This window comes from Dromaius novaehollandiae, chromosome 2 (genome assembly GCF_036370855.1).
Source record: "Dromaius novaehollandiae isolate bDroNov1 chromosome 2, bDroNov1.hap1, whole genome shotgun sequence".
NCBI lineage: Eukaryota > Metazoa > Chordata > Aves > Casuariiformes > Dromaiidae > Dromaius > Dromaius novaehollandiae.
In genome coordinates this window covers 32774073-32801724 of record NC_088099.1, presented here as the reverse complement: position 1 = coordinate 32801724, position 27652 = coordinate 32774073, and the positions used below count along the sequence as shown (strand labels likewise).

The window sequence follows — 27652 nt, the reverse complement described above, 5'->3', positions numbered from 1 at the left end:
CCTGCTCAAAGACTTTTCAGCCTTTCAATGGATCTTGGTAAGTCACCACTAGAACAAGAGTGATCTGCTCCAGTTGTGATTTTGGAAATTCTGTGCCTGCCTGTACCACATAAGAGCCTTTGTCTGGGGATATATGGATTTCAAAGGCCTGAAGGAACTATTATGATAATCTGGTCTGACTTCCTGCCTGGCACAGGCCATAATATACAATACCTCACACAATAATTTCTTTACAAAGCACAAGAACTTGTAACTCTACTAGGAGATATTTCAGAAAGAGATCTAATCTTGATTTAATTACTCTAAGTGATCTACCACATTTCTTTCTAAGTGTTTCCAATGGTTAATTACCCCTCTGGTACTGTATTTCCAATGTGAACTTGTCTTGCTTATCTCACTGTGTTTTTGTCTGTTGGAGCCCTATCCTATCTCCCTACAGAGATATTTTTAGATACTAACCACATCACACCTCAAAATTCTCTTACTTGAGATAAATAGTTTGCCTGCTTGGCAAATCAAAACAGAGATTCCTGAATCCAACATGCAGCAGCTGCTGGTAGTATTGTAGATAGATTTTGGCTATGTACACTTGAAATGAAAAGTCAATTCAAATATAAGGAGGAGGCACTAAAGATGTTCTTTAACAAGTTTTTCTAGCTTTCTTAGCAGCAATCCATTCGTAAGACCTGGAAATTTCAGAGAAATACCACTGCAATCTAGAGACTTTCATTTTTAACTTAACTGATAAATTCAAGCTCAAATACTTCAGTTAACACACAAAGAAATGGATGGCTTCTGGCAGGTGGTTTTCTACTACTTGTTTTAAAATTGCATAAAAATCCTGTTACCAGAATGAACCAGTACTTTTGCAAGCACTGCCAAGGCAGAAATCCAGAAGTTAGCAATATGTACCCTAAACTACTTCCAGTTGTGACTCTGGGAAGCAGAATGTGTGAGTTTCCACTACTGCTGTTGTGCTATCTTACTCAGTCATGTTACTTCGACATTAATATTACTGTAGCATTCAGAGGCACCACATAAGGCTCTCTCGTGCTAGGTGGATCAACTACAAGCAGAGCAAGCTTAATTCGTTTTTGCAACATTTGCCCAGTTCTTGTATGGCTGAATCCCCATCAGGAGACAGGAGGGGGGCTTGTGTCCTCACTGGATCATGGAAGCTCATGAGATCAGTGCACAAAGACTGCTCAGAACTAGAATTTCTGGCATTTACTATATCCCTGTACTACCCGTGTGATTCTCAACACATTATAAAGTTCTTTAACTGACTCTATATTCTAGAAGGGCTTTCAACCCTTTGCATGGATTTGGTGCAGAGCAGCAGCATCTTGCTGTCTCTAAGATATATTATATACGCACACGCCTTTGTACCTGCAAATACTTGCACATGCACACACACATGCTCTCCATTTACTAATACAGAATAAGAAAATCCAAAGATAGCATCTATTTACAACACCACTTTAAAATTTTCCATAACAAATAATGTCATATAACACCTCATTACTTTTTCACAACACTTCTGTTTTTTGCATTAATATTTCACATTTCTAGTCACTTGTGGTTTCAAACAGTTTACATTTTGCATAGCTTAACTGATTTTTTCTTAGTTTCCCTCTTCCAAGGACATCCTTCTGCAAGTCAGGATCACACTCTATGTAGGTATATCAACTTTTACTGTTTTAAGATGTCAGCAGGTTTAAAAATGCTTCCTTTTAATGACACTTCTATTTGGAAGAAGTTTGACTTGACATAGATACAATGAATCCAGCTAACAACTCTGAAAGCTTTTATTTTAATTGCTGATAAAAAAAAAAAAAAGGCAAATACAGGAGGAAAAGAAAACAGTAACTAACAACACCTTCCTTCCCAATACACCATGAATGGCTATTAAAACTATTACCTGAAAAATAATGACTGAAAAGTAAATGGATATTTCTGTTATGCTCTGAACAGGTTCAAACTGCAGCTGCCTGTCAGAACAACTTGCTATCATACACCTCGTTATACGTGACTTGACATTACTGTTTAATGTTGTAAGTATACAGTTTTCTATATCCTCTAATACAGCACATGAATCTCTGCATCCCCACTAGTGACCACAGAAATAAAAAAATAAAAAAACTTCATATCCTTCTTCTAGCTGGTAACATATAGAAAGACCTTTTTTGCCTTTTTGCTTACCTAGCAGATGCATACAAAACCTATTTCCAGAATGTAACCTGACTCATGTTACATAGAAAAAGAAAAGACATTCACTTTAAGGAGAGAATCCTTCTCTAGAAACAGAGATTTAACTCTGTAATTCATAATCACTCATTGCCACATCTCAAAACCCCAAAACTTTCTGGATACAAGTCACTTATTCTATCAGCATATGCTCTAATATTTCATTTTCAAACTGCAAGAAACTTCTTTTAAGTAACCATTTTAATTGCCTGAGTAATGAAAACTATAATGTCTGTTGAAAAAATAATTCTCTCTAAATTCTTCAGAAGAAAACAGAAGTTTCCAAATCTATGTAGTTATCTTATTTTGATAGGCATAGCACAAGCACAAAGCATAAAGGAAAAAATAACTTAGCAGCAATAAAAAATAGTCAAATATTATTACACTCATTCCTGCAATAGTGGCTCCTTTTCTTTTTGATTTGTGTCTTAATATACTGATCCATACATACTATCCAGAATCTGCTCTGAAATGCTGAGCATATTTGTTAAAATTATCTGCAATTAACCTTAATATTTTACTAAAGTGGATTAAAGAAACCTTACCTTATTCGAGCTTCATTTTCAGTTCTTTCACTGAAAAAAGTAAAGAAATCTGTATTAAAGATCCATTTGGTAATAAGCACTTCCTGAAATTATTTCAGTTCTACTTCAATTAACACATAAAAACTATGGTTCTGTTATAAAACTGAAATGAATTCCCATTATTTTAATCATTTTCAACGTGCTGTAATGGAGACACTTACTTATTTATCTTAACTAGCCATGGTTCCCAAACAAACACTTGAAACGCTTTGGGAGTATCAATACAAACAATCTATCCAGTTGACTGTATCCAGTATCACCTAAACTGCAGGCTGATCAGGAATGCTTTATGGGTTTCTTTTCCATGCAAGTGGTATTTTATGATCACTATTTGTAGTTCTTTTACTTTGACACTTGATAATTTTTATTATGAGATAGCATTTGCATTGCAATATGCACATTCAGAGACTGTCCTGGCCTGGATGGAAGGAGGGTTTGGGGTTTTTTTGTTTGTTTGTTTGTTTAAAGAAACTAGTTTCTGCTCCATCCCAAGACAGGAAGGGTCACTGGCAAATGTAGAAGAATGAAGACATCAAGCCATTTCATGAAACACTTACTTCAACTAATCCATTCCAAATGACACATTTACCAATAGCTTATCAATGGACATCCTGACTTGTGAAAAACAAATGAGCTTTAATACTATTCTGAAAAAGTTCCAACATGACTCTGAACAATTGATGAATTTTGAGGCTTTCAAAAATATTAATGTAACTAACCTTTCAGTTTTTTGTGAGTTTTGTTCAGTCCTTTGTAGCTGAAGAGAATTATTCACGGGCATCAGTATTACAATTGGGAATAGAATTTCGGTAACTTTGAAATAAATGGGAATTTTTCCCACTAAGATATGCAAGAACAGAATCACACTTTCATTTTGTACATGAGCATAATACGCAGTATAAAATGGAAAACAAAAAGCCAAATCTAATGGAATTTGGTAATTATTATTGATTTCTGTTGAAACACAAAGAAAATCATGCTGAGTCGTAAGTAAAGCATCTCAGCCTCTAGCACTTTTTGTACACTTCATTAGCCATCAATCAATATGGTTAGAATTTCACAGATGAAGGGAAAACAAGAACAGAACTTGTTCATCTTTCTCAACGCTAAATTAAAAACTTGGCCTCAAAGCATATGATCAATGCAATGGTTGAAGATATCAATTTTCAGCTCTACAGCAAAAATACCACTTGCCTGAGGAGGCAGAGGGGTCTTCAAAGAATGGCTGTAAATCTGTCAATCCAAAGCAAACAAAGCTTAAGTGAATAGTAAAACTGCCTCTTTCCTTAATTTTGAGCACATTTACCTGGTATCTTGTAAAAGACCTATAAAATGAGCCTGTCCCAGAAACAGAACAAGTAAGCTTAAAAAGAGACACTCCTGAAGTACAGAAATTCATTAGATTAAACATTCATTTTGAGAAAAGGCATGAGATCTCGTTTTTATGAATCAGCTTATCAGAGCTGAGATTTAAAATGTCTGGTTTAATCAGCTGAGTATCTGCACATGTACACCTATAAAGGAAGAGGAATTCTATAAGGTCATTTTATTACTCAGTAAAATATATAAAAATTCATGGGTTTGATTTTGTACAACCCTTCCTAATAATCAGCTATTAAAGCATGCATCAGTACCAGATTACTTCACACCTACCAATCTGGCTTTAGGTCTATGTCATCCACTAACGAGAACTTAAGAGAGGTTTTGCATACATTACAGGAATCGAATGAGAGCACCAGTAGTTACTGTATCACTGGATGCTACCCAGGGTTTCAATAGGATTGAATGGGATTTATTACAGTACGAGCCTAATCCTTCTTACCTTTCTCAGGCAAAACACCCACAGAAGCTAGCCAGAGTGCAACTGAGGACATATTACGTCTCTCATTCTTTATTACTCACCTGTCCCAATACTACAGTGGTCTATAGCACAAAGTTTACATGATCAGAGTGCTTCTCTGTGGGCATGGAAAGGAGCATCTTACAGAACAGCTTGTTTTAACCACAAAGCAGGTACAGAGGCAAGTCTGAAGAAGACTAAAAGTCTGGACTTCTGTCAAGATCCACAGCTTTTGAAGCAAAGTATTTCTATGTTAGAAACACTCGCAGCACAGGCTGCTTTGAAGCATATTTAACTCATCCTACGTACTTTTAAAAGAAGAATGAAAGATGACTTTGGCAAGTTTAATGTCTCCTAGAAAAAAAAAAAAAATCCTAACACACTTAAAGGAATGATTTGCATAAGTTTACCTTATCTGATCTAGCTGTTGATTACAGGCAACCTATAATGAGGGCCATGAGCACCTCCCACTGTATGTTCTCATGGGGCCCTCGACCTGCCTAACTTGACGGTCTCAGAAGACATTTGGCCAAGAGGACCACGTCCCAGAGAAAAAAGAGCCTGTTACTGCTCTCCCACCAGGTAGCAGGAAGCTTCCCTCCCTCTTCAGATGATCAGGCTTCTATCCAAGTAGAGAAAACCTTTAGCCCAGCATGCTTGAGAGCATCCTGGGTAAGTGAGGCACCTACCATTCAGCTGCCTGTGCAGGAGACTTCCTGTCTTATGTTCCTCTGACACTTTGGCAAAGGATTTCACGGGGGCTCCTTATTTTAAGCACGTTTTAAAAAGTCACATTTCCTGTTAAGTGTCTACACTGTTTTCATGCTTAATGGCTGTATTACTTCAGCTGGAGGGGAAGATCTCTACAAAAAACGAAGACAGATTTCTTTGCAATATTCAGACATGTCATATTTCTAAGTATATACCTCTCTACAGTAAAAACTGTACTTCTTGCTTGTCATCAAATGCATTAACTTTGGATGCACTCTGGAGGGATTCTAGTAGACTGCCTCAAAAGGCCATCAATACATTTGAGTCTAACTAGGCAGACAACTGTCCACACTCAGGGATGAATGGCTCCATAACCCCAACAAGTTATTTAAGATAATCCTCTCAATTCAGGTAAGAAAAATCATAAATCTTTTTGCAAGTTCAATCTTTTTCAGAACTCCTTATGAATCAATTTCATAAATACCGAAACTAACATGAAAAAACCCTGGTGACAATTTTTTTTGCAAGGCGCTTTGCTACTGATACTGTTCAAGAGTTTTCTTAGAAAAGACTCCATATATCACCACTGACTCCAGTGGAAATACAGAAAACTAATATTGCCAAATTGACTGGACAGCAGAATAGATGAATATAAAAATTTCCTCCTTTACCAGACTTAGGAAATTCTTGACTGCACAGAGCTGTACGCATGAAATGGTTCCTTCTCATTTCAGTCATTATTATTTCATCTTTTTTTTGCTGCATGTTGTTTAGCAGATACTGCTAAGTTGCAGATATGGCATCATATCTCAGCATTAACCAAAACATGGTTTTGGTCCCTATAATGAATACACCCAGATAGCTAAAACAAGTTCTTTCCAAACGATTTAGCACTTACCCAGTACACTTGAGGAGAAAAGGCATTGAGGGGCACCCCACGTAATTTATAGATAAACAACATATTCTCCCTAGGTCTTTGAACTGATGTCACATGTGGGGATGAGGGCACTACTCCTCCTCTTTTACATGTTCTGTTCTCCAACAAAATCCCATTCATCCTATTAAAAATTACTTTCAGGTTTCTGAAATCCCTCACACACCCCTCCTGTTAGAAAGAAACAATTAAGGCAATAATTCGTAAAGTTACCAGAAGATGCCAATCACTTCAGTCTTCCAGACAGATTCACCATTATCCTACAGTTTGCTTCAGCCTACTTTTGTAGTCCCTGTAGGAGTCTCTGATGTTCAGAGGTCCACGCGGTGACTAACTGAGCAAAGAGACTACCATTTCCTTTAACACAAAAGATCACAGAAAGCCAACTGAGCCTGGAAAGGCCCCGAAGTACTTATTCCATCAGCAACGAAAAAGAAAGGGTTGAGGGGACAAGAACCCTCACCAGGCAATAGTTTACTTCTTGAAGATGCTCCATTAAATCTGGCTTTCAGTTCTGCTGTTTAGCAGCTCCCAATAAGAATTAAAATGCACATCTGTGAAAACTTCTGAAAAAAAACAGCAGGCAAAATCTCACTGACCTCCCTCAGTAAAGTTCTTCCTCAAGATGCAAGGCACTCTGCTTGCACAGAAAAGTAGTTTGATTCTTCCTACCCCACCATTTTTGACTCACAGTTCCAGCACTTGCAGTAGTTAGAAAGTTGTACCATAAAGAGTGAAAAGCCATGGCTGCAGCATGCCAAAGTCTAAACTGTAACACAGATTTTCATTTCTCAAACTGTACACAACATGCCTTGAATTGTTTGGTGCTTCCTTAGTGTGACTCAGTCTATACTGCTATTCCTAGGCTATAGATACGCATATGCATATAGTCTAAGCTCTTTGGAACTTAAAGATCTTAAGAATGTTTACTACTAGTGCAATGCTAATCATAACTACGATGCTGTTATATGCTATCTGCAGGATAAAAGGCTAGAAGAAAGCCCATGTTTAGACTGGGCAGCAAAGACAAGATCATAGCTGGAAGGCAGAATACACACAAAATGGCTCCACATAAAGCATACGAACAGATTAAAATTAACCATCATGGCCAAAACAATGAATACAACCCTGCCCACAGCCATATACGCCTACACATAATTACCAACTGCAAGAACATAGGGTTCATGTTCTGGAACATATGGTCCATACTCTGCTACCCTAACAGCATCAACAGTCATAAAGCCACTGTTTCAAGTTTGTTCCTTTCCCAAAGAATGAACTGAATGTGCAGGCACATTCCTCTTCCTTCAGTCGTTATTTATTCTTACTCTTGATGACTGGCTGTCGTAGAAATCATAAAGCTTAATGACTTTTTGCTAAAGAAGTCTTAGTTTTCAGCCAGGTAGATTGATCCAACTGTTCAGAAGTGGAATAATGAGGAAAGAAGAATCACCATTTCTACTGTTGTGTGTTGCCAATAACCATTCTAAGCAGATAAGAATTCATAGCTGTTTTACCCGTGAAGATGTGACAATGTTAAGAATAAGCTATCTAGAAGCTATTACTTTCTCCAGTAAATGGTGGATCCATAGATCATTCTGTTTTGCCAGCATTTCCACTACAAACTTTCGTTTTAATGAAGAAATTACAAGTTTAAAAGATATTCGGGCTATTAGCCCTTCAAGTTCTATTAGAGCAGATTTTAAATTTTTAAATGACGTTATACATATTAATGCCATTATAAGACAAATTTTCCTTGACTTAAAAAAAGACGAAGGTAAATTGACTTACTTTTAAAATACCAAATGTACCAAAAATAATTGTTTTAAATCCACAAATTCATTTCTCTACTCTTTCTTTTCAAATACCGTATTATTTGTGATATTAAAAAGAAAAGGTAAAGTATTATTCTAATGTAGGGATTTCATTAAATTCAACAGAGCTAAGCAGATCTCAGAAAAAAGCAGCCATTCTCTCTGTGGATAATATAACCATATGCCTTAGAATCAATTTTTTCTTCCTCTAGAGATATGTAAGAGTACTATCTCTATAGGGCCCAGCCCAGTGCTGCTAAAGTCAATGCAATGATTCCCTCAGAAGTCAATGCAAAACCTTCCATTGACTTCAGGCATTTAAAACCTGACCTAAGATCAAGAACCCATTACCAAAGGCATCAAACTGTTGGAAAAAACCTTCATATATATTTTTAAACTATCTCTGTTCACCACTTTTCTAAGCACTGCCCAAAATGAGATGAAAAACTAACAATATTCAAATCTGGGTGTACATCCAAGCTTTAAATACAGTGTATGAAGGTGGTGAACGCAAAGTTTTCAGGAAAAAGGGGAATTCATCCCACATGTCTTTAGACACATACTGTGGTTATTGGTGGAACTTATCACTTCCTGAGATTGGTCGTACAAGTAGCATCTGAGAGGGGCCTGTCTTTCTCATCAGCTTATTGAAGAGTAACCTACAGAGCAGACAAGTCAAGACAGCCAAAATGAATTTCATCCTTAGTTTTGCACCAGGAGCATGATCTTAATCATTGTCTGTAAGTTGGAGTAAACATACTCTACAGCAGAGTTAAGACTTGGACCATCAAACCCTTTATCAGAAAGCACACATTTTTCTGCTTATAATCACCCCACTGCACTGAAAATAATTACAGTTGCCTTATTTTTCCTTAGTCTGTTTTCTGTGGAACAGGAGAATGAAGATGTTCCTCAAGATGTATCCTCAAGAAGCAATATACAGTAAATTTGCTGCACAATTTCCCCAGCCAGAGAAAGTCATCATTTTGTCTTGGAATGAACCATGACAGACTCTGATATATCTTGTCCAGGATATCAGTCCCAACCCAACACATCCCAAAGCTTAAAGCCTGGCAGCGTCCACCAACTTGTGACAGATCCAGAAGGCATTTTTTTTTCAAATATGTTGTCTAGTAACTAAGTTCATGATTCCATGTTTTCCTTGGAATGGTGGATGACACCCATAACACCTACACACTGGAATGCAGCTATTGTGGTGATTCCCATCCAAAATTAAAGCAAAAGAAAAGTGCTATAAAAGCAGAGGTTTAATACATGTATATAATGAAAAAGAAAAACAATAATAATAATAATAATCACAGTAAACAATTCTATAGTACACTAACTGCTTTATCTTTAGTTTTAAGATTCCACTGAGTTTTTTGTTTGTTACATTTCTTTCTCCCAAATTTTTTTTTAAACAGCTGTATAACACATGCCCCACTTCAACTACCGTGTATGTCCCAGTAGAGTCCCAATGCAATTAAGCACAGTTCAGAAGGGTGGCCACAGGCTGCATGATCTGAGCAAGAAATACGTCCTTATGCTCTGCACACATCTTGAAAGCTATGCAAGATACCGTAAGAATCAATAAAATGGGAATCTGCCATTTCAAAGTCAGGTGCAAAGCAAGCTTAAAAAGGAGAGTCATTTCTTCTTGTTGACAGGCCAGTAAAGATTTTAAGCAGTATTGTACAATGACACTGTGTAATCATCAGGCTGGCAATTCTGCTGGGAAGTGTTTTTCAAAAGGCAGCTTTGGCTGCCTGTTTAACAAACAGATATTGAATTAGAAATAAGTATTTCTAAGAAGGGTTTTGGAAAACATCTCCCCATGCACAGTATAAATCTTCCCTGAAAGGCAAGAGTTCAAAGGATGGTTTGAGAGCATATGAAGATCTCTATCAACCCTCTGTGACAGTACTTTTCTTCAGTGCATATATCCCTTTCCTCCTGTTCAGAACAAACAGGTCCTTTAAACCTCAGGTTTTACCACCTGACAAGTTAAATCATTACCATCATTTTTAATGTTTAATTAGTCTCTGTAGCTGACTAACTTCTCCTCATGATTTGTGAAGCAATAATGGTAAACATTGCTAGTAACAATAGAGACACTTGCTAGTAGTAACCAACTATGACTAAATTCAGAATACTGTTTAATGGACATGTTCTTGCTAATCTAACAGGATAAAAGACTTGAGAAATTATATTTGTTTTGTTTTCTGGAGCTAAGGTCAAGCAGGCTGAAGTTCCTGGTTTTCTGAAAGGTGGAATTGGGCTAAACTCTGATCAAGAGACAAACTGGCAGATTTAGACATTTCTTTAGTAACTATGTAGTAATATATCAAAGCTATTCTGTTGCATTTGCTTTTTTATGTTTATTTCTAGCAAAATAGATCAGAAGAAAAATGGTCAGAGTAGTTGAATTTAAAATTGCAAATATTCATATTAAAATCTTTTGAATGCCTGACTAGCATAAAAGCAGAAAAGGGTATTTTCCACATTTTAGATACTCCATAAAAAAGCTTAATTTACGCTTCTGTATTTTTAGAAAGACAATGGTATTTACTTGTTTCTTTTCAACATATAACAGATAATGCTCAGCTGCTGGGCTTATGAGATATTTGCAGTTGTAACTCAATAGACAAATCCTTTGTTAAAAATAGAGAACAAACAATGAGGATTTACAAGGATGTAATTATACTGGGAGGGTTTATGCATAATGATGCATTAGAAGATATTCTATATGCAAAATCATTTTTTAAAGAAATCCTCTGAGCATTATCATCACTTACCCTAAGGACCCCTTTATACCCTGTTACCATAAAAGGGATTTTGAATGAGTGTCATCTGTAAAGGATATCTGCAGTCTCTGCCAACGTCTCCTACATAGGTTGAATTCGGTAGCATGTACCTGTTTTATGGTTAGCAAATGGTGGTAAATGAGCAGAGCAAACTTTAAGCCCAAAGCAACAAACCACACTAAAGGCAGATGATGCAGTCCAGCAACCAGCCAAAGCACGTTGGCTGCCGCAAGTCTTGGCAGCGAACGGGGAACGGAGACCGAAAGGTGGTGCCTCCCTCCACACCCAGCAGCGCCAGCCTGGCCTAACATGCGTTAGCAAGAGATCGGCTCACCAACGAGCCGTCCACTGAGACTAAGAGCCATAAACACACAGACAGCAACGCTTTGGCAGACTAACACAAAACTGAAAATAAGCACACTATTCTTGCCTCTGCGCAGATCCATCCGGACCGGAAAGGCAGGCTGCAGGACAGGAGTGGGACGCCCCGGCCACAGGGGATGCAGCTAGTGTTTCTGATCCGCAACGCAAGCAGCCTTCTGGGGACAGGAGCTGCCTCCATTCCCGAGACCCGTCCTGCAGCACACTATCCCCAAGGGCCCAGTACCAGCCTGTGATGGCTGGGGGTGCTCCGAAGCATGCCGGGGCAGAGCTGCCTGCCAGCTTTTCCCAACATGACAGAATTGCAAAGGCAAAGATGACCTCAAGCATCCCACCGTCTCAATCAAAAATGATGCTAAGTTTAACTTCGATATATTTTATGAGCAGAACCTAACTGAGAAGTTATTCCACCGTATGGTGCACAGCCTTTATCTAGCTATCAATGGCTACTACAGTTCCTGTTCTTGGTAAGTCAGGAGGACTTCTACATCTCCTCACAATAAAATATTGAGCAAGGAATCACAAAGTCAAAAACTTCTGTATAAAGTTATCCTGAGATCCTACTGACTTATGTTAAATTAACTGAAAATGTGAGAATCTGATTGTTAGTTATTCAGGAAACTACAGTAGATAAAACCAGAATTACTTTCCCAAACATCTTCTCTAAGAGCAACGATGCAATATCCCAGCCTAAACTTTGTAAGTAATTAATTACTAGTGAGCAGTATCATGCAGAGCATGTTACTTTCCCAAACATCTTCTCTAAGAGCAACGATGCAATATCCCAGCCTAAACTTTGTAAGTAATTAATTACTAGTGGGCAGTATCATGCAGAGCATGTACTGGATTTTTAAGGTTACCCTTCACACTCAGAAACAATTACTAATGCTGCATGTGACTAAAAATTCACTGATTATTTTTGTTTGAATGAAGACAGGCACTACGATCAGTTTGATGGGAAAAAGAAATCCAGATCCAATGCAACAGATGCGAATACCCTGAGTAATATGTCTCCCATGTAGAACATTTTTTTAATACTAATTACAATGTCTTGCTTTGCTGGCATGGATCCCCGAATTAGACAGGGATGTGGGAGGGCAGTGCGATGGGAATGCGACAGGAGAAAGGATGTGGCACGAGGAACACACAGCCAACCCGATGCACAGGGGACTGAGTGACCCTGATTTGACAGGAAGGAGAAATGGGGAGCATCGCCTCCATTCCTCTTCCAAGGCAGCAGTAGAGCTGAAGAGGAAAGAGATGCTCAAAGCCCACCAGTATGGGAGAGGGGCAGCCAAGAAACTCAGAGAGAATATGGGGGAGAGGCAGAGCTTTCTAGTCTCCTAGCCTGATCACTTTTGATACATGATTCTATGTCCACAGGCAGTCTTAGTCGCAAATTACCCTACTTTCTTCTAATTCATCCAGAAAAGGCTCTCATACTATGCTTTGCTTGCTGGTTATAAGGAAGAAATTCTTTTCTGAGGAACACATCAGAAGTAAAATACAACAAAGCAGCTGAATATTGCAGCTAAGTTACAATGAAGTAGAAACCTGCATTTTTCCTTTTAAAAACTAGAAGAGCTTTTGTTCTAGATAATATTTTGACATTGTTTCTTATTTAAGGCTCAGTACATGACCCTGGTATTTGGGATAAGTCATATGGACTATGTAATGGAAAAGTTCTATAACTTATCTGAATCATTACTTTTATTTTGTTCTCCTGTGGTTCCAATTGTTCATCGTTAATTAGATCCAGCCATAACATTTCATTGTGCAAAAAGCATACTCTGTTTTAATCAAAATCTTGGACTGCATTTTGGATGGCATCTTTAACAACTTGGACAGAATATTTTGTGGTTTCCTCACCGGTGAAGAATCAAAATGATTAACTATGAACACGTCTTTTACTGAATGCTGAGAGTTATCATCAGGTTATTTTCATAAACTTCTGCTATACTACATGGAATTATTTTAGCTCTTCTTGTAACTTTTACCTGATTTCTTCTCTCAAAACTATAATAAGCTGTAAACCTGTCACATAGAATATAATATATTCATGGTGAACTCCTAAATCATTTTTAAATTGCTCATTTTATGCTATGCTGAAAGTGATGTTGTAAATACAAAAGATGGTTGTGATAGTATCATCTATTAAAAAATTCAGACCTTTTTATTTATAATCTTCAAATTATTTTTACCATTGGTTTAGCACTGCAGAAAACACACTGCTTCTGAACGAAACGCGTCAAAGAGCTAATGTCTATGTACCGATTATCTTCATAGCTGTACTTTGGTGACAATGTACTGATTCAGACTGTCCTCCAAGTTATTTACTGATGGCAAAATTCTGAAAAATGTCTCCATTGCAGGCATAAACACAGTGCTCTACTTTCTCCTATCAATAGAAAAATTGTCATTCAGGGGCATGTTTGATCTCAGTGTTGCTGTTTTGAGAACCCTTGCTAGGGTCGACATTTTACTCTGTAAGAATTACCCATTTCTTTTATGCCACTCCATTCAGCAGCTTCTTTCCTGTTGCCTCCCCCTGCTTCAGCCTTGATGAATCATTTACTGACAAACTCATGTTTGTTGTTGACTAATCACCTGTTTGTAGCAGCTTTAACGCTAATGAAAAGCAGAAAGGAGAGACAGCCACTAAATTATTCAATGCTGTAAGGACTGTAAAGAGAAAATTATAGAAAATCCTATTATCCAGTCTAGGATTGTCGGGAGTTTAGGAAAACAAGATCATAATAGTTTAAAACTATGCAGCTCTACCATCCGTCTGACTGTAGCATAAAAATTAGCTAAAACTAACACACTGTCTAGCCATCGGTAACTCCTTCTCCCTTCCCTTTGCAAGAATACAGGCAAACACGCAATTGTTTTACAATACAGTATATTTTAACATTAATTATAATACGATCATATCACATTATACTATGTAATCATAAATATATGGAAGAATTTGGTTGTTCTTAACTTTTCAAATAATGGAAAAACTTTCAGTCACAGCCTGAAAGGGAAGCCTAACAAGCTACATCTGCACAAATGAATGGTGATTTTGGATGCTGGGGCATTTTGCTGATAAACTGAGATATCTTTAATGGAACCTTGTTTCCAGTAAGAACTGAATACCATCTTTTAGACGTTTTAGGTTACATACTGAAAGATGAAGTCACTTCTGAAAATTTAAGATCCTGTATCCAGTAGCAAAAAAACCTGCAAAAATTAAATCCCTGTAACTATTATCAGAGCAGCACTGTAATTTGGAAAAAAAAAAATGAAAAGCTCACTTTTTTTTGCCTAAAACAAAACAAACCTTTGCAACAAAGATTTTCCACTGACAAGTGAAAAAACCACCCAAAACCACACCAAATAACCTTATTTCTTAAATAGGAGAAATAACTGTATTTTAAATTTCTTACGGTTAAACAACTTCTACCTATATATTAGAATAAAAATCAAAATAGTGATAATAAAAGTTTGTCTACATGTTTGGCATGATGGTGTGGCATCTCAGCCCATTTCAAGCACTGTGTGTCTAGGAGATTAAATACCAAACACATTACATTTTTAGCACTGAATGGCTAACGGTCAAAATCTTAAAAACAAAAACAAATACCCCATACCCACAAACCAGCAAAACTATCACAAGCAGCAGTCTTTTCATGGACAAGGCTTGAAGGATTGACATAAAACGCTTAAATTCTGCTTTGCCCTGAGTTTACACACAGTTGCTTCTGTTGCACAGCACAAAATGCGATGTTCATTTAAAAGACAATAAAAAGCAGAGGTTGGTGGGAAAACAGACTGCTTCCATGTCACAGAACTTCCACATCAGTATTTCCTAGCAAGTTCCATACAGTGACTGACAGAAACAGATTTTCTGAAAAATATGACATAGCTGAAATTGTGTTGGTTTAACACCACATCACAGAAGACAGCAGCTCTATATGCCAGCACAGCAGGAAAAAAATAAATTGCTTTTAACAGACAAGCATTTAGTGCAACTAGTATAATCTGCAGTGACATTTTCCCCTCTCTGTTATGTAAACCCCAAGCTAAACTTTTGCTTTCATACAGGATACTGTCTGTCTCCAGCAAAGTGGATAAGGTGCCTTCTCAGCTTTTTCACCATATTTAAGATATTTTGGTAACAAAAAGAGATGAGACTTCTCAGATTCCTGAGCTCCTTTCCCGAACTGCTGTTCCACATTTATGTTGCCACACAGATATCAGTTCAAATAGGCTTCAATAGGAACTGTGGTTTTAGTTAACATTGCTCATATTCTAAGCCTAGTAACCTCTCCAAGCACTTTTTAAACTTTCTACAGAACATAATTTAAAGGAAAATATGAATTCCAAAAAGAAATGCTGGGGTTTCAGAAATCAAATAAGATCATTAAACTTTACCAGTGTAATACTTCCTTCTTGAAAATAAAAAAAGTGAAAAAGCCAGGAAACAGTAGTTAGAGACACTGAAAATTTTATAACGATCATAAAGCCCAGACACCATACAGAACGTGAGAATATCTACAGCTGCATCTTAGGAAGTTAGGTGCCTACCTCGCTTTAAATTTCAGTGGTGTTCAATCCAAAACATTTTGGGGCACATTTAGAAACCCTAACCAGTGTGATTCTTAACACCACGGCTGCAGAGATAATTTCACAAATGTGAACTGACTGAGCATTGTTTCTGAGAGCCTGAATCAACACCTTCACAAAACCACAAACATACGCCATTTACCTGCATGCAATCTTAGCAGTAGCAACTATATTTGAAAAGATTTCCAAAATGGCATTCAGCAGCGGGATCACAGAGATCAGGGACTGCCCTCAGAAATGATAAAACAAACAATGACAGACGTGCCCTGGTGAAAAGTTAGTTTAGACCCTTCGCTTTATAACCTCAAGATACTTAAATTAAGAGTTAATTCTTTCCCAATCTATCCATCTATCTACTATTATCTACTGCTGTGCTGCCACAGGGTAAATCTGACATCTTAATCCTAACCCTTTTAAGACAGCCAGCTTTGATAGACTTATTTTTTACTATTTTTTGATAGACAAATAAAGCTCTGTACATGCCAACAAGTCTGCATATTTAGGTTTCAGTACACAAAGAAGCAAGTGATTAAAATCTAGTGATTTTGCAAGACAAGTTCATAAGGGCTATAAATACAGGACAGAGTGTCAAAACACCTCATCAGTCAGACATCTGAGTATCAGGAGACACAAGACATAAAGAAATCAAACCTTCAAAAACAATGTGCCCTAGATGGATTGATTAGGCAACACAAGAAGAATGAGTCTTACAGGAGACACTTCATTGTGTATATATGCCAAACATGTTTAGCATTTCTCTTAAAAGATCTCTCTTGCATTGTACTCATTACAGTAAGACGTAGTTCATGTCGTGTCTGTCTTCTCACGCTGAGTACCCCATAATAAGGAACTCTGCCTCTATTAGACAAAATTTTCCCTCAAGGTGTACTGTCACCTCCTCAAGGGGAACTAAAAACATCCTACTCTGATGCTTTCAAAGCCAGATCATTCAAAGCAAGCCCTGGCTTTTTCCACTTGAGACATGAGCATACAGCATACAAGCAAAGAAGGCGCTGCAAAGCTTGACCAGGCTACCCAAGGTTGCATGAGAGAGACTAAATGACTGACCAGTTTTGTAGATTGTCGTTCAGCCTGAAAATCTCCTCCTCTTGTACAACAATTGCACATCTTTTAAACAATATGGCTAATATTCCTGTGCGCACCCGACAGAAAGCCCTCTCCAGGACAAGCTCCATCGTAGGAGCACTGAGACAAACGTAATGGGTTCGGAAGCTCACTAAGAGCGGCAGCTTAACAACGCGATATAGATTCCCAGCTCTCCCCTTACACAGAAAAAGTCTTGTAAACCAATCAAAGCATAAAAGCATGTCTGTGAACTCTCTAATGTCAAAATCAAAAGACAATTTGGAAAAGCATTAGATGAGAAGGACATAAATCCATTAAGCCACTAACAAATTTTTTTTTTTAGAAATCTCATGATGTTCACACAGAGATCGGCAACTGGAATTTCAAATATAAAATGTTTTGGTATATCCATATACCAGAAAATGTCCTCTGCCTTCCATCAAAATGTTGTAAGGCAGCTGAGAAGACTGACTATGTCCACTGGATTGAGAGGGAGACCTCCAATGAGCAATGGCTGATGCTCTGCCTCGTTTCAGAAAATAGATGCTGAATGAGACAAACAATGGGAAGCAAATCAACCTGAGATTGTCTCAATACAAAGGGAATCATTTTCCTCATTAAAGCTCAAAAAACACAGGGGGTTGTATTTCTGTTTTGTTTTCTTTGGTTTTGCTTTCTTACGTTATTTCAGACAGGTCTCAAGGTAATCAGACTGAGAACGAACTTTTACTTACCAGACAGGCGCCAACAGTGGACAAGAGTACTAACATCACAGTAGCACTACTAACATTTTCTAATTATTTTTGCCCATCTTTTTATTCTAGAGGTCGAAAAGCAAAGAGGAGCTTCAAATACTTCACTGGGATGCCTTCTCCTAAGAACTATCCAGATAAACTGCAATTCAGAATTAATAAAGCCTCAGGTCTTTAGTACAGAGGCTTTTTTTGAGTTCTATAAGCAAAGGAGAGTTTTTCATTTATCAGGCAGCATAAAAGGGATGGGCTTTCCATGAGCTGATTTTGAAATTCTTGGTCAAAGGTTAACTTGGTTTTTAACTTCAAAGTACAGAAAATCTTGGAGGCTGAAAGAATATAGGGGTAAAGGCTGCTCTAAATGTAAAACTTTGGAGGGACATAGTTAAGCTGAAATCAGCCAATTAATGCAATTAAAGTTGCTTCCGGTACTACACCTTCCCTCACTCCTTGTTTCATGGGCCGATATTAAGAAGGGAAAAGAAAAAATCTGTTTTGAAAGTTTAATACGTAATCAGATTTTTCTGACTCACAACATTGAAGGAGGAAAGGCAGTTTCACTAATTAAGATCTGAACTTCTGCTTTGACTTCAGTTTTTCATAATGTTACTAGATATTTAAAAATAAGGTACTCATTCATTGCAGGGTGCAGCACCCGTAGGGCAGTGAGTAATGGTTTTACTCTTGCTTCAGTACTGGCAGCAGCATGTTGGACTGGAAAACGAACCTCTATTTTCTATCTATTTTTATGATCAGTTTATCTATGATCTCCTGAATTCTTACCCCCGTAAGTATGATGGAAACAAAACATTTAAGCTTCAGTACTGCTCTGAAATACATTCATAATGCTGCATTGACTCAGACAACTAACTGGAGACATTGACTTATAACTAGGGACAGAATTTGGCCCCAAAGAGTAAGCCTGCAGTTTATAAAAAAAGTGAAAAGATTTAACTCATGAATTTTGCATATAAATAGCAGACAAAATCAGAGAAGCATCACTTAGTCAAGAAAGGAATGATTCATAAACCTAAAATATCAGTTTAAGGAAAGTAACCGGTAGTAGAGGCAAAGGATATTTTTCCTTCATAACAGAACAAAGACAGGATTCAAGTATTTCCTTGTTATTTTATGCAGTTTTTGCTTTCTTTAATGGGAAAGAAGTATAAAATATCAATCAAACATACTACTAAAATATCAACCAAACATACTACTAAAATATCAAATATAAATCTGTAGTATTACATGCCCGGATACATCTTGCTGAAGACCTGAACTTATACGTGCCATTGAGTTTTATTTGCAAGCTTTTATGTTTCTCCAAACACTTTTTTTTTTTTTTTGGTATTTTGTGACTAGCTCAGTATTATGAGTTGATATTAGCTGTGGGGGTGACAGCTGGCAGGAACTTTTGAATGTAAGGGTCTCTGATACACATGAAGCTCTGTATTAGCTCTCACAAGATGCACTGTTTACTAAAGATGATTACCCATGAGTAAATAATGAGTCATGATATCCTTAAAAAAGCAAACATACCGAGTTAAAGAATAATTTCTAACAAGGGTAAACAGGCAGGACTGAAATTTGAATCACTTATGCACACTTTTTCATATTTAAGTGTTAAAAATTAAGAATGTTATGGAAAATAACTATAATCAAGTTAAAATTCATTAGAAGATCTTGGAAAGGCTGCATCTCTTTTCATATGTTTGTAAAGCATCATTTACAGACATGTAAATAATCTTAATATAACAGAATTGCAAATTCCTAATGCAGGCTCTCCCTTGTTGCCTTTTAAGATCCAAATGCAGAGTGTTTGCTTTTCCTGTAGTATCTGATGGTATTTAAGAGAGAAATACTTTAGGAGCTTCTATCCTTACATACTGTTGATGCACTACACTTCCTTGGGCATGCAAGGCACGCTGAAGTTAGTGGGAAGCAGAATTAGCACCATAACTAAGATAATACACTTAGTTCATTCGGTTCTCTCTTTTCTCCTCCTGAATTTGCATGTTCCAAGAGTCACGGGAAATGGAGACTTCTAACCTCTAATCTTATAATTTAAGCAAAGGAAAAACTCAAGAATCTTATAGCCTTATTCCAGGCATACAGTCATCCCTTGAAATGGTTTCTATTTTTTGTTTTAAAGTTTGCCTGTCTCATACTGGAGTTCACAGTCCTAAGTCTGTGGGGAAAGAGAAAGACAGGCACATTTTCCATGATCTCTTACTAAGAAACTCAAGTTATTCAAGTCTTTTCCTTGAAAGGGACGTTACTGTGAATTCTGTGTATGACCAAGGCAGATGAATACAACCTTAAATATACAGAGGAACAAATAGAAGAGTGGGGTTTTATTTGGATGCCACGGCACAAGCATGTCATCATAATTCAGTCATTTTTCATAGGTTACTCCCCTATATTTATAAGCAATATCAAACGTGGAAGCTCTACGTATTGGTAACTGGGCAGAAAAGCCCAACCGTACTGTAAATCAAACACTGTAATTACCACATGCAATTAAACATATCATTTGTACTGTATGTTATCAGAAAACTTCCTAGCACATATCCTGTTTTATACTTTTAAGAATTTACTCTTGGAAAATTCATCTCCAGACAAACACTGACTGTGGTAAAATACTCTCCCCTTCATTACTGCTTCTTTACATACGTATTTTATTTCTAATGCTCCCTTGGACTTTTCTAACTTCACAGTTGGGCTCCAAAACTTACTCTGGCACAAAGGGAGAACGCAAATTATTAAAATATATTTGTACTATGTCCATTCAAAATGCCTTTTGTCTGTAAGGAGTCTGAGTGGGACAGTTTGCTCCCAGACATGCTGAATAGCATCCCAGACATCTGCAAAAATTGTCAGTGGTTTTAGAAGAAAAATGAAAGGGAAGCTAGAGATTCCTGCGGCATGTTTGCAGGTATTGGAATGGTGGCTCGGAACAACTGCAAGAGTTAAAGGTCATAAACATATTCTGCTGTAACTCTGCCTTTTCATCTAACCTTCTGAAGTGTCTGCTTGTGAAGACTAAAACAGAATAAATCTGGACTCTTGGGGGGGGGGGGAAGGACAATCTTTTTATGAATATAAGGAAAATCAATTTTGCCTGCTTCGAATTATTTGAAGATAGGAAAACCATGTAATTAACCTGACTTGTCTATGAGCATAGCTATATCAGAAAAAGATAGAGAACGACAGTGGAAATGAAAGTTGTCCGAATGTTAGGACTAATGCTTTTGACATGCTAAATTCTATGTTAACGAAGCCAGGATATATTTGAAAAATTTGTGATAACAAAATACTCACTTCACATTTCTTTGGGAAGTTGGTCAGAGCACTGAAATTTTATCATTGCAGCTATGAATGACATCTCTGTCCAGGGCTGGATACGGCCACCATACAGAAAGGGCTGCATGGCTGTCACACTGAGCAACCGGGGAAACATACACCCCATCTCATATTCCTAATGAGGGACAGCAGTGCTTTTTTTCCCCTTTCTTCCCTACGTATTTCTCCTACCATATTGGTCTTCACACTTCTCTCTCATCCTTTGACCAATCTACAACCTACATATTGCTATCCACAGTTCAGGTTTTTGAGGTAATGTGATTTTAAATCACAAGTTTCTAAAAATTGTATTAACATTGTAAATAGCTTTTTCAGAAAAGAAGCAGGCAGCTATCTAGATGGCCAAGGACGGAATGGATCACACAACCCGTCCTACAAGTTTCTTAAATTACAGACACTTCCACTCATCTGTCAGGGTCACGTGCAATGTAACCTGCAACTCTAAGAGATACTAGTCATTTTTTTGCTGACGGATGATTGTTAAGGTTACTGAAAAGGCACTTAATAGCTTTAGTTGCCAATGATCATTATGGAAAAGATGACAGGTCTTCCCTAACAATCCTCAACCTCTACCATAAAGAAACGAAAAAGGAAGAAAAGATCAGTGCTATCCAAGCACTTCTACTAGAATAGAGGCACTTTCAGGGCACTTTCATTGCCACAGTCTTAAGCTCAAAGGTGAAATAAAATAAAAACTAAAATAATACATGGCACTTTTAAGATTATATGTACCTAAACCAGGCAAATAGAATAGAATCCTATTTTTGCTATATTTTGTATTATTTCAACTGTCTCGTTAAAAAAAATGACACTAAAAATAGGAAATACTTTAATGTATTTTCCTTTATTTCTTTCCATGATGTAAATGGTTGATCTTCTCAATGTTGTTATACTACAAGTAAATTAGGTCACAGGCCTCGTGTTCATCACATAAAAGCAGAACATATCACAATTACCAAAAATAATCATACAAGAGAGGACTTCAAAAGTTACCCATCTCTCATACTATCAATGTAGTATCATTCCATATTACATGGCTGCTGGTACCTTAAAAACTTAGATTTATAGGTTTCCTGTTCATTACTTCCAAGGCAGTAACACTTCTCACATGCAGACCAAAATCTTAATTTGATTCCTCCTAGTAACAGATTACTTTATTAAGATTTAAAAAAAAAAAAAATCACTTTTTGCAGTTCCTCTTTACAAATACTGGCAGACAATTTAGACATGCACCCTCAATATACTTAAATAGATAGCTTTCGGTCTTTGCTAATGTCATTCCCTTCACTCCCTTTATGATTTTTCTGACCCCTCCCTGAACTGTCTCTTGTTTAATCTCTTCTGAATAAAAAAATAATAAATTACGAGGAGTACACAGAAAGGAACATAGTGTTCCAGGACTGGTCATGGATGGGCCATAGGAAGATGGTACAATGCTGTGAAAAACTATGATCTCTGCACAGTGACATAATGACCTCTACTTAGAGCTGTAAAATATATCAGCAAAGAGACAGTGTTCTGCATGACAACACATTGCTTAATTTGGGGGGTTGTGTGTGTGGTTACTTTTTTTCCTTCACTATTACTACACCTCTCTTTGCTTTACTGATTACTTCCTCCAATGTGTTTTTTTCAAACTAACCATATATTTGTCCTACCTGTTCTAGGAGAAGACCAGATTCTGCCGACAACTCAGCCAGTTCAACACATTTAACCTCTTACAGGAATATCAAGGCCAAGACACCCTAATAATGTCCCAGTTTTTTTATGTTGACCAAACTGATAAAATTATTCTTAATAGACAGGGGGTACTGCAGCAGAAACATGAATTGGAAAGTAAGTTTTGATAGAAAATGAAATTTATTAACTCAAAAATATAATACATGCTACCAGAAATTCAGCTACTGATCCACAAAATACTGAAAATAAATAAAGACAGCTTCTGTGTTTCACATCCAGAAATAAAGAACAGTATATTAATTTGGTAGTTTTTCTTATATTTGTTAAATTATGTAACATTGATTAGAAGACATTAGTTTGAATTAAAAAGGAAAGACCATTAATTTCTTCAAACACTAATACCACTAGCTAACTGACATATAAAGTTATAAGAAAAGGATTCATATGTTTATACTAAGCTTTCATAAAGATATCAGTAAACAGGAAATACAACCAAAATCACCAATGAGATTCCATACTACAGCAGAAAAAACAGGTGATATAGGAAAAGTCTGAAGAAAAACAAAGAAAAACTCACTATAAATTTTAATCCTTAAATCAAGATATTAGGCTTGACATACATACAGATGCAGATGGCTGGCTACACTGATAACTTCCAGATTTAGTACTGTAGATAAAATTATTGCCATCTTAAAAATACAGTGTAAGCAGATCATTTTGCTCACAAAACTGTTGAACTTTGGAAAATATTAAGTTTCGCTTCAATTATATCACCTCGCTTTATTTTTGCATTTCTCAAGCAAAAAGAACTGAAGCCAATTTCAGCTGGACTATATTAAGTTTCATTTTGGGATCCTGACTGCTGATTTTCAAACACTGCAGGAAAATGTGTATTGTTTAAGATATGTAACATTGACTGATTCCAAAAATCACTGTTGGGACCATTACTCTTTTTTCTGACGTTTGACTTTGGGGCAATATTTAAAGTGATGCGTCTCTGATACTCAGGGAGATTTTTTAACACTGAAATGAGACAGTAATTCCACCCCTTTGATATTATTAAAAGGTAAGTCATTCACTATGAGGAGCATTACTGAATAAAACACATCTCAGGTAAGCAAACAGTAAAGTATCGCAAAGACTGTTGGCATCTGCTCACTGTATCTTCCTACTAGCTGAAATTTGCTATTCTGATACTGTATATAAAAGGAATAACACCAAACATCACTTTTTCTAGACTCAATTTAAAAATACCCATTCAGAATTAAAAAGCATCTAACAATCATGAATCCCTACAGATAATCCTCAATACAGATAAAGCTCTCTTTTAAAAACTCAGCTCAGCAAAAGGAAGCATTTAAACTGCAACTTCTGATCTGCCCATCTGCCTTCCCCAGCTAGCCCTGCTTTCCGGATGGGAAAACAGGTGAGGTCTTGAATTACTCATATGTCGCTCTGTAGTTTTGCCCACACCCTTCTTCCTATTACACCATCACTCAAATGTTGTGAAATCTGGACCTCCGAACAGAGATTGCAACTCTTAACCTTCACACAGCAATAGGCCAAATCCTAGTCCTATTCCTTCTAAAGCCTTGCAACATCGGCCAAGTTGAATCTCTCAGATTCTTCCTGGATGCTGCTTTTTCTGGTTTTAAAGACTTTTTCTCTTAAAGAAAAAAAAATCTATCAAGGTTTTCACAGTCCTAATTTTCAAATTGTTTCAAGCTCTTTTAGATTAGACTACTTTATAGAGCAAACACTGTAGGATCCCAGTAATACTCTATTACTGTTATTTTTCAAACACAGATTTGCCCAGCACTGTGTAGGGTACACAACTCATTTACTTCTTTCAGCTGTCCCATGTTCACAAAGAGCTTTCACTGACTTCAGGAGACCTTCATGACAGTATGGGATATTCCACTCATCTAAAGCTATAAGCTATTTAAAGGAGTAAGGCTTAAAGAAATATTGACGAGATTAGAAACGATGCATCAGATAACACTTAGCAACAAAACACAAAAAGACTGAGATTGTAGATTTGACCTTGTAGGTCTGGACTTAGGAGTGTTAAAGGTCTGCCTTTAAATACCTTTCTTGCACCATCAATTGATTAGTTAAGCTGTAGTGTTACGATCATCAAAACTGACTGTATCTACAGATATGTTTTTAAAGAGACTGAGCTCAAGTTCTAACTTGGTGTGGAGCTGAACATCCCAACATGAAGTCCAAACCTTACGTCTCATTGCACATTACACCTGCCTGGACAGCAAGCCATATTATGTCAATAAGCCTCTCCCCCTCTGTCTTCTGTCTCCAAGCTAAACTGCTGACAAGTTTTCCCGATAATCTTTTTAAGGAAACAAAATATATAAAAAATACTTAAAAAAAAAAAAAGCCTTAGAAGAAAGTCAGCCTGCAGCGTTGCTGCAGAACATAGGTTAAATTGATGTGAACTTATGGGCATGAATTTTCACCTGCCATTTGCAGATGGTCTCAAGCTACAAGTAAAAGTAAGGAGATGTCTGGTACATGCCTTTGCAGACAGCTCATGTCCACACCGGTTCCCATAGGGCTGCCTCATGAGAAAGTGCAGTTGCAGGACAGGGAAGACAGCCTGCAAGATTACAGGTTTTGTGGCCACCATTCCACCATTTTCTTGTCTTCAGATTTTGGTTTCTCTCTGGAGAGAGGCACAGGCAACCCGAGAAAGGGATCTCTGGAAAAGCTCTGGAAGCAAAGCTGGGCAGCAAAGGTCGAAGGAGAGCAGAGGGTGAGAGTTCATAGAGTAGTTTGCTTATGTAAATGTGGCTTTTCACGCTTACATTCCTGTGAGCAGAGCATGATCAGAAAACGACTTCCAAAAAGCAGTCAAGTCCTGGCTCCTTTCTCTGCCCATCTGACTCTGCATGCAGGATCAAAGGCTTTGGTCTTAAGCACTGGCTCCACATGTGCAAAGGCCAGAGCGTCGTTCTGGTTTTAAGCAAGCTGGCGACTTCTTTGCATGCATGGAAGATGCATACAGGACACTTTTTGGAGTTACAGTGCAGCTTAAGTTGTTTGCGTAGAGAAAAGTAAGATTTGCTCTCTGCTACTTCGGTATGAACTCAGAATTGTATCAACTCTCCTGGATTTACTATGGGCCAGCCTGGTAACCCAGCCCGTTTTTAAAGTATGCTCACTTCCCATTACATGACCTTATCTTAAATTACTTATTACTTCACTCATCTCTAACCACGCAAACTGAAAAATTCCGTATCAGATTGCCCATCTCAAGATGAACTTTTTCAGAAAGTTTCAGTCAAAAATGGCCTAGCTGTTTCTGCAGAAGCAGTTAGATAAAATAGCTTGTTCTGTTTATATGCAAAACTTCAGATTGTTCTGCTTTGAACTACTCTAGTTCTCCCATTCCTTTGAGCAGAACTTGTAGTTTGGCAAGTGAGGCCCTTATGCCAAGGACTAATCTTCTGTTGTCCCTGAAAAAATCTGATCAGAAGTGGAAAAATGGGAGGGGGAGGGCTACTGAAGTTTATTTGTGCTCCACAAAAAATATTACAATTTTGGGAAAAAAATATTGTTTCACTCAGATTCTTGAATTTCTCAGCTATTAGGCATTTCAGAAGATCTCAAATCGTCTGAAAACATACATATCACTTCAAGGCGCTGTAAAGAAGCCAATGCAGAGCCTGAAGACCAGAGGTATGGTCTTGGCTGCACAAACAAGCGCAGCCCTGTCTGCTTGCTCACCCAGGAAAGCTCCACGCACCTGCAGAAATTCCGTGCCTTGCCAGCCAGCCGGCTACGGTGTCCACACCCTGTGGCCTCCACACTCCCGTCAGGCAAACTGGGACACACTGGGGCGAAGGAGCAGAGGCCAAGAGCGAGCAGCAGACTGTCACACCAAGGCTCGGTCGGGGCAGTTTGGGGAAACCCTGCTTGCTCCTCCTTTTTCAGCCATCGGACCAGAACCTTAGATCAGGTGGGCTGGCAAGGCTCCATCCGTTTCACGTCACCTGGTTTGGAGCTATAGAAGTGCCCCACCAACAAACGCCAACAGGAGTACTCCCAAAGCCTGGTCACTGGACACTAAATCCCTCTGTCTCTCATAAAAAAGGCAAATGAAGGGCTTGACCACAATGTATGTATTATTAGACTGGCAGGGGGAAGCTTTGAAACACTCCATAACCACAGCAGGTTCGATCATACACCATGAACGTCTACAGCATTTAGAGCTGCTCCACAAAAGGAAGGTTACAGACAAACACTTCTACACCCAGATAAGAAATGGGCAATCCACCTAAAAGAGAAAATAAGGCAGGGGAAAGAAGCAGAGGAAGCAGCAGGAGAAGGGAAGCACCTTAGCCTAACTGTCCCCCTCCCAAGTATCCTAAGGCAAAGTGATTAGCCATATCCATCTAGCTGGAGGTAGGTCAGGAGAGAACAGGAGGAGAACAACTCCACAGGGAGGATACTATCAGGGCCCCCCCACACACACATGTGCGCTTGGGAATTAGGGAGTTCAGCACTTCCCTGCTCCAGATCACTGCATTTTCCTCCATGCCTGGTTTCCAAGCAGAAAAAGCACTTTCACCTTCACAAAATTCAGAGTGCTGAAAGGATCAGAGTAAAAGATCCCTCAGCCTCACAGAACACATTCCCACCATCCACCGATGGGAAAGGTTAGGGCCAGAGTGGCTGCAAGCACATTCCTTACATCCTACCAGGAAAGTGCCAGCAGGAGAGAGATTCATTTTCCCTGGGCAGAGGATGAAAGGAAAAGGGCTTCCCCAGAGGCAAATGGCAGCACAGGTCTGACTAACAAAGTAGTGTGTGGGTTCTCCCACAATTCAA

The 27652-nt window shown here is 37.9% G+C and overlaps 1 protein-coding gene across 18 annotated transcripts in view; it reads right to left on the bottom strand.

Annotated features, from left to right (window-relative positions):
• THRB (thyroid hormone receptor beta) overlaps positions 1 to 27652 on the bottom strand; it is a 175902-nt gene that overhangs the window by 128492 nt on the left and 19758 nt on the right. For 16 of the 18 annotated variants that reach the window (XM_064506180.1, XM_064506190.1, XM_064506182.1 and 13 more), the window contains one exon: positions 2793 to 2822. The exons of the other annotated variants lie outside the window; for them this stretch is intronic. The gene's annotated coding sequence lies outside the window, so the exon portion shown is untranslated. The remainder of the gene's footprint in view (positions 1 to 2792; positions 2823 to 27652) is intronic. 18 annotated transcript variants of the gene reach the window in all.